The sequence below is a fragment of the Petaurus breviceps genome, unplaced genomic scaffold, assembly GCF_028583685.1.
Source record: "Petaurus breviceps papuanus isolate PSGF00001 unplaced genomic scaffold, PetGlider_PUasm1.0 91133, whole genome shotgun sequence".
Taxonomy (NCBI): domain Eukaryota; kingdom Metazoa; phylum Chordata; class Mammalia; order Diprotodontia; family Petauridae; genus Petaurus; species Petaurus breviceps.
Genome location: NW_027187419.1, coordinates 35,882,992 through 35,891,653, shown reverse-complemented (window position 1 = coordinate 35,891,653; position 8,662 = coordinate 35,882,992). Strand labels below are relative to the sequence as shown.

The window sequence follows — 8,662 nt, the reverse complement described above, 5'->3', positions numbered from 1 at the left end:
TCCCTCCTTTACAGATGTAAAGTCTCAGTCCTAGAAAAGAATAGCCACCCAAGGCATTGTCACCAGCCCTTTTCTGGGGAATTAAAACCTAACCATATTCCATATAAGGTTTTAAACTGAGAATTAACCAAATGCATTCCTCTGCTTTTGTATCTTCCTGCTTTTGTACAGATCTGACCATTACTTTGTGGTTTTTGTCTTTAAATACCCTGACTCTGCCCCTGCTCAGGGCTGTCCTATTTGAGTCTACACTCCCAACAGTCATGAGCTCAATTATAATCCACATTAAATCATGACCAGGTCTCCCCTAGCTAATTCTTCTGCATAACACTATTGGTATAGGGAAGTTATTTATATTAATGAAATTGCAGGTACAGTTTGGGGGGGGGGGCGTTAATGACAATAAAAGCCTCATTTGTTGCTAGCTTTTTTTTTTTAAACCAGTCTTAACTCATTCTAATCCTTACTATTTCTAACAGTATTTTTTTTTTCAAGGAGGGCAGCTAGGTGATGCAGTGGATAGAGCAGCAGATTCACCTTCCACATCTTCCTGAATTGAAATCTTGTTTCAGACACTAGCTATGTGGCCCTAGGCAAATCACTTAATCCTATTTGCCTCAGTTTCCTCATTTCTAAAATGGTCTGGAGAAGGAAATGGCAAACCATTCCAGTATCTTTACCAAAGAAAATTCCAAATGGGTTCATGAAGAGTTAGACACAAATAAAAATGACTGAACAGCAAAAGTTCCTTTCAAGAATACGCAATGCTTTTGCATGCATTTTTTGTCTTACTTTCATTTTCTGTTAGTATCTTTTAAAAATGTGTTAGTTAAATTCCTTGTGAATATACACTAGTCTTTTTAAACAATTCCCCCTTTCCTTTTCATTAGAATTCCTCTCTCTTGTTTAAATTTAAAGTAAGACAATCTTTGTCCTCAAGAGACTTAGAATCTAATGGAGGAAGACAACGCACAAAAGGAGAGGGAAAGAAGTGGAGAAGAGGAGGGGCAGTGTCAGAAAGTACCCCAGGAAGGGGCGTGATGTAGATGAAGGTAGAGTCCAAATCAAATAGAGTAGCTAGTGACAATGATGAATTGACTGGGATTTTGAGCCCCTCTATAAAGGAAGGTTATAAAATAAGCTTTTTGCCCCACTCTCTGGGTCTCCAGAGAGGAAGAAACACCTGAAGGTACTGATGAGTTGTGAATAGCAAAATTGAAGCATTCTCTATGATGACGAGTTGCCTGGTAAAGAGTTTATCTGTTGTTACTGATCTAGCCATATGATCCTATATGGTTTTTCTTTGAACTCTTTGAAATATTTTCTTCAAAAAATCTAGTGCTGCTTTTAAAAATTCTATTTTATTCTCTTTATTAACTTCTCCCCCTCCCATTGAGAAGGCCAAAAAACCAAAACCCATTATAAATATGTATAGTCATGCCAAACAAATTTCTGAATTAGTCATGTTCAAATAAGAAAGAAAGAAAGAAAGAAAGAAAGAAAGAAAGAAAGAAAGAAAGAAAGAAAGAAAGAAAGAAAGAAAGAAAGAAAGAAAGAAGAAAATATACCTCATTGTGGTCTCTGAGCCCATCAGCTTTCTGTCTGAACAAAGTTCATCATGAGTCCTTTGGAATTGTGGCTGCTCGTTTTGTTGATCAGAATTACTAAAATGTTCAAAGTTTATATATTTACAATATTGTTATTACTGTGTAAATTGTACTCTTGCTTTTCTACTCACTTCACTTTCATTACTTCATGAAAGTCTTCCCAGGTCTGTTTGTTTTTTTTTTTTTTTTAAAGCAATTGGGGTTAAGTAACTTGCTCAAGGTTACATGGCCAGGTGTTTCTGGGTGGGTGCTAAATGTCTCAGCCTGGATTCCATCCCCAGGTCATCCTAACACTGGGGCCTGTGCTCTTACTCGCTGTGCTACCTGGCCGCCTCAGGTCTGTTTGTTTTTTAAACCACCCCCTTCATTATTTCTTACATTACAACAGTATTCCATATTATTCATAGGCCATTACTTGTTTAGCCATTACCCAGTTGATGGGCATCCCTTCCTTCAGTTTCCAATTTTATGACACCACAAAAATGATTGCTATAAATATTTTTGTAATATGGATCTCCTTCCCCTTACTTTGATCTCCTTGAGGGTATAGACCTAATAGAGGTATCTATAAGTCAAAGGGTATGCACAGGTTAATAGCTTTTTAGACTTAGTTACAAATTATAGTTGAACCAGTCAGCCCCACAAACACTGAATTAATGTACCTGTTTTCCTATAGTTCCTCCAGCATTTGTCACTTTCCTTTATTTGTCACTTAGGCAATATGTTGATTATGAGGCAGAATCTTAGAGTTGTTTTAATTTGCATTTCTCTAGTTATTAGTGATTAAGAGCATTTTTCACATTGCTATTGATAACTTGGATTTCTTCTTCTGAAAACTATCTATTAATATGCTTTGATCATTTGTCAATTGGATAATGGCTCTTCTTATAAATTTGACTTCTCTAATCTCTCACAAATTATAAGATAGGATGGTCATTTTCCTTCAAAGTTTCCAAAATTTCCACCTTTTTTAACATTCCTCCTTTATCTTTTTATCGGGTTTTTTTTTTTGGTCTTTTTGGAGGGAGGAAGGCAGGGCAATTGGGGTTAAGTGACTTGCCTAAGGTTACATAGCTAATAAGTTTTAAGTGTCTGAGGCCAGATTTGAATGCAGGTCCTCCTGACTCCAGGATCTGTGCTCTACACTGGGCCACCTAGCTGCCCCTATCCTTTTATCCTCTGAAGAAGAAAATAGAATTGGACGTACTCTTGCTTGGAGAGAGGGCAAAAGAGAAAGAACTACATTAAATGTCTGGATAATTAAAATCCTCATCTGTAGGGTACAAGACGTAGGATCCAAACTGAAAGACATAAATTATTAACTGAAAGCTAGATGGGGTTTGTATTGGGTTTTAACAAAATGTTGCAATTCAAAAAAATTGAGATGAGCAGGAAACTGGTTGCAGACACAGAAATTGAACCAGAAGAATTAAAAAAAGAAAAGGAGGTGTGAAATTAAAGGCACATTAACTGAAATATCTGATTCAGCCTGAATATTCTAAACTCTCTTGTAATTGTTGCTGATAGTAAACTACCCCATCCCATCCCACTGCCATTCCTTCTACCAACATGTGGAATGCTTGGGGCAGAATTTTCTATTCTTTCTCCAGACTTAAGTTTGCCCATTATACCATGAACTCATACTATATTTTCCTCAGAATTTCTACTTAAACCTTTAACTGATGACTTCATTGGATAGTATTGACGGAAAACCTTTACCACTTCTGATCTCAGGGATTATGTGCTTGCTTCTATGTCTAACCCTTGGGTCTATACTGTTACAATTCCAGTTAATCAATCATCGTTTATTAAGTGCCTACTATGTGCCAGGTACTCTGCTAAGTGCTGGGGATTTAAAAAGAAGCAAAAGACAGTCCCTGACCACAAGGAGTTTACAGTATAACAGGGAGATAACATGCAAACAAATATAGACAAAACAAGTTATAAGTAAGATAAATAGGAAATAATTAGCAGAGAGAAGTTGCTGGAATTATGAGGGGTTGGAAAAGGTTTACTGTAGAAGGTAAAATTTTAGTTGGATTCATAGGAAGCCAGGGAGCTCAGTACTCACAGCAGAAGAGGGAAAATGTTCCAGGTATGGGGGACAGCCAGAGAAAATTCCCAGAACCATGAGGAGTGTCTTGTTCATGGAACAGTCAGAAGGCACTGCATCAGAGAATGCATCTTGGGGAGTAAAGGGTAAGAAAACTGGATTAGAAAAGTCTTGAGTTACTGTAATAACCAATTGTACCCTGGGAGAACAGATAATGAGCATACCTCCAACCCATTTTCCCATCAGAATGTTGCAAATACTATCAGACTGCCTCATTGTATCATGTATATGCCTCATTGTATAGTTGTGCCTAACTGTTAAAAGGGAGAGTTCTAGACTGAGGATGGGAGGAAGGGGATGCCATACCTGGAAATGACTGTGATATAGAAACAAAAGGCAACAATAAAGCTTCTTAAAAAAAAAAAGTCTACTTTATATACATAGATGTAAATAAGCTATGAAAGCTCCTTTTTAGGAAAAATAACTTTTTAATGGCTGAATTGAACAGATTAGTTGGAGTAGGGAGATTTTAGGGGCAAGCAGATTCACTAGCAAGCTATTACAATAGTCCTGATGTGAAGTGATGAAAACCTGTACCAGAGTGGTGGCAGTGTCAGAGAAGGGAAGGGGGGTATATTTGAGAGATGTTGCCAAGGTGAAATCAACCGGTGTATGTAGTGCTAATGCAATATTTACAGTGCCCACAATCAAGATAAAGACTGTGACTATAAGTATCACATGACATTCGATCGCAAAATATACCAAACTCTCCAGATAGAAGGGTTTATTTAGACACCAGAAAACCCAATCCCAGAACCAGTAAGCCAATTCCATCATAGTACCAAAGATATTCAGAAGCCATAATAACACTGAGAGTCATGCCACCCTTTAGCCTTCCCACAAACCAACACAAAATCAATATTTACTCACAAACCTCTCTATCTCCTTGCCTGGGCTCCTCTCTCCCCCACCATCTGGCTAGCTCTGACCACTAACTTCCTGTGGGCTCTGCTTCCCTTCAGCAAACTCCTCCCACCACAGGCTCCATGTGACTACATTCAGCCTATTAGGGGACAGAGTTTATCTTCACTGCAGGGAAGCTTCCTGTGGGCTCTGCTGTACCCTTCAGCAAATTCCCTCTATCACAGGCTCCATGTGATTATGTTCAGTCTGTTGGGGGCAGAGTTTACTTTCAAAGCAGGGGAGGTCTGCAAACTCCCCCCTAGGTCTAGTAAGGGGCAGGGAAGATCTTCAAATTCCCATTCCATTACAACTGATCTTATCAATAGCTTGGATTGGGGTGGTAGTAGTTGTGGTGAAAGATATTCTAGATGCTTCCCAGATTGTAAACCTGAGGGACTAGAAGGATGGTGCTTCCTTCCATAGTAATAAGGAAGGTAGAGGTTGGGAGGAGTTTAGGGAGAAAAATAATGAGTTCAATTTTGGACATATTGAGTTTAAGATGTCTGTTGGATTTCTAGTTTGATATGTATACAAGGCAGTGGGAGTTGCAAGACTGAAGGTTATCAGAGAGATTGGGACAGGATAGATAGATTTGGGAATCATAAACATAGAGATGGTAATTAAATCCATGGGAACCTATGGGATCACCAAATAAAGTAGTATATAGGGAGAAGAGGAGAGGGCCCAGGAAAGGACCATGAGGGCCACCCATGGTTAGAGAGAATGATGTGGAAGAGTATTCAGCAAAAGAGACAGAGAAAGAACAGTCAAATAGGAGGAGAACCAGGAAAGAGTGGTACCCTGAAAACCCAGGGAGAAGAGAGTATTAAGGAAGAGAATCAGTAGTGTCAAATGCTGCAGAGAGGTTGAGGTGAATGAAGGTTGAGAAAAGACCGTTGGATTTGGTAACTAAGACAATATTTGTAACTTTGGAGAAAATAGTTGAAGAAGAGAGTGAGGGGAAAGAAAGTGGAGGCAATTATTCCAGATGGCTTTTTCAAGGAATTTAGCTACAAAGGGCAGAAGGGATATAGGATGCAAAGGTCAAGGGAGGATTTTTAAGGATAGGGGAGACATAGGTATATTTGTAAGCAGTAGGAAAAGAACTAGTGGAGAGGGAGAGATTAAAAATAAGTAAAAGAGGGGCAGAGCCAAGATGGCATCATAAAAGCAGGAAAACTCCATGAGCTCCCCTCATAACCACCTAAAATGCCTATAAAATATGACTCTAAACAGATTTTAGAGCTAAAGAACACACAAATTGAAAGAGAGAAACAAATCTCCCTCTGAAGGCAGCCCAGCAGATGGACAGGAAGCCAATGCACTCCCACTTACTGTATCCCAAAGTCCAGACTGCACTGACCTCTCACTTTGTCTTTAGCATCTATGTGTTGTTAATTCTGGAAATGGCCACAGCTGCTGCTGATCTGGAGTCTCTCTGGCTAGTGGCTGGTCAGACCCTCCCTGGGGCTAAAACCTCTGGCTCACATGAGCCTGGGCTCACCTGGGCTCCCAGAGCGCTGTGCTGGCTGCTTCCCACCAGCCTGCTGGGCTGTCCTCAGCAGAAGGTTAGCTTCTCAGTGTCATTTTGTGGGTTCTGCAGCTCCAAAGTTTGTTCAGAATCCACTTTTTACATTGATTCCTGCTTGTCATTTCTTATAGCACAATAATCTTCCATTACAATCATATACTGCATTTTGTTTAGCCATTCCCCAGTTGATGGGCATCCCTTTGATTTCCAGTTCTTCGTCACCTCAAAAAAAGCTGTGTGAAGCTTTAATTTCAATCAACTCCTTCCTCATACTGGTATTCTTTTCTACATTGGTCACCTTATCAGAGAAATACTTTCAGGGCTGGTACATGGAGGAGGATGGTATGCCCTTGAGAGAATAACTCACTTGGCAGTAGAATATGCTTTGGTTCCTTGATTGAACTATTTCTTCAGTTCCAAATGCATGAAGACAAAAGCTGCGGTAAAGAAATCCTCATTTTTGTGCATCATTCTTTAAAAATCTATGTTGTTGTCATTATTAAGTTGTTTCTGACTCTTTGTAACCCCATTTGAGGCTTTCTTGGGAAAGATACTGAAATGATTTGTCATTTTTTTTCCTCCAGCTCATTTTACAGATAAGGAAACTGAGGCAAATACAGTTAAGTGACTTACCCAGGGTCACCCAGCTTGTAAGTGTCTAGGGCCATATATGAAGTCAGGAAGGTAAGTTTTCTTGACTCCAGTCCTTGTGCTCTATTTACTGTAGATAGAAAATCACACCAAATGAAAAAAAGTATTTTATTAAATATGCTGGCATAATTAATATATTATAGATGTATGAAAAAGAAAACTAAAATCAACAATAAAATTAACACCATTATCTGAAGTTTTGCCTTCTTTACAATATTTTATTGCGGCTAGAATCTAAAAATATTGCAGCTGCCCCTATTCCTTAGAGTGGAGTAGCTGGTAGATGAATTAGAAAAGTTTTTAATAGTGTAATTGATAAGTCCTCAGGGCTTTAAAATAGGGTCGTGGTCACATGAAGAGAAAGGTATGGATATAAAAGATATTGTGGATGTAAAATTGACAAGTAATGGATACTGATTACATATGTGGTAAGACATAAATGGTAAGATGGTGCTTAGGTTGCAATTTAGTGCAACTAGAAAAATGGTGGTATCTCCAATGGAAAAAGAAAAATTAGAAAGATGAATTTTTTAACTTAATTTTATTTTCCCAAATTCTGTCCCTCTATTATCAACTGGATTCATTGAAAAAAGCAAGAAATAAAATATACTCAATAGACATATGAAGTCATGCAAAGCATAACTTATTGGTGATGCTATGAAAAAAAGTGAAAAATTGTCAATGGAACCCATTGCTTTCTCTATATGGATATGGATAGCACTTTTCATATTGAGTCCTTTGGAATTGTTCTGGATCATCATATTGATGATCAGTTACCAAGTCTTTCACAGTTTTTACAATATTGTTGTTACTGTGTAAATTGGGGATGAGAGGGAGGGGTTCTGCTCACTTTATTTCACCAGTCCATATAAGACTTCCCAAGTTTTTCTGAAAACATTCCCTCCCATCTTTTTTATAGTACAATAATATTCCATCACATTCATATATTGTAACTTGTTTAGTCATGCCTCAATTGATGGGCATTCCCTCATTTTCCAATTCTTTGACACCACAAAAAAAACTGTTATAAATATTTTTGTACATAGAGGTTTTTTCCCTTTTTGTTTATTCTTCTTGGAATATAGACCTGGTATTGGTGGGTTAAAGGGTGTGCATAGTTTTATAGCTTTTCCAAATTATTCCTGATTTTTCTCTAGAATGACCAGACTAGATCACAGCTTCACTAACAGTGTATTTAGGGTTTCCACACACTTACTTATTTTCCCACATCCTCTCTAGCATGCCATTTTCCTTTTCTGTAGTCTTAGACAATCCAGTGGGTGTGAGGTTGTACCTCAGAGTTGTTTTAATTTCATTTCTCTAGTGATTTAGAACATTTTTCATGTGACTATAGCTTTGATTTCTCCCTCTGAAAACTCTCTCTTCATCTCCCTTGATCATTTATCACTTGGTGACTAGTTCTTATTCCTATGAATTTGACTCAATTTTCTATATATTTGAGAAAGGAGTCCTTTACCTGAGAAACTGGAACCAATATTTTCTCCCCAGTTTCTTGCTTTTTCTCTAATTTTGGCTGCATTGATTTTGTTCATGCAAATCTTTTTAATTTTATGTAAGGAGAATTAAGGGATGCTTACAGTGGTTAAGGAGGACTAGCACCTCTGGTGTGAGAGCACTTTTATAGCTGTTCATCCACCTTTGGTGTCTACCTCTCACTCAACTCTTGCTTGTGATTCCAAGACGCTATGCCATGCACAGTGACTACACACTGGTAAAACTATCTTGGCAGACAGGCTAAACCAGGTTGAAGGTAACCAATGGGATTCAAACCCATCAGTGAGTTAGGGGATGTCTAACCTGAACATGTGAAGACTTCCCCCAGTGGAATGGGGTGAT

The 8,662-nt window shown here is 38.3% G+C and overlaps 1 long non-coding RNA gene across 1 annotated transcript in view; it reads right to left on the bottom strand.

The window, feature by feature from the left end:
• Positions 1–4,654, bottom strand: part of LOC138155194 (uncharacterized) — a 5,273-nt gene extending 619 nt beyond the window's left edge. The window contains exons 1-3 of the long non-coding RNA XR_011166771.1: positions 4,595–4,654; positions 3,679–3,791; positions 1,569–1,664 (exon numbers count right to left, since the gene is read on the bottom strand). This is a non-coding gene — a long non-coding RNA (uncharacterized lncRNA). The remainder of the gene's footprint in view (positions 1–1,568; positions 1,665–3,678; positions 3,792–4,594) is intronic.
• Positions 4,655–8,662: the final 4,008 nt, after the last annotated feature.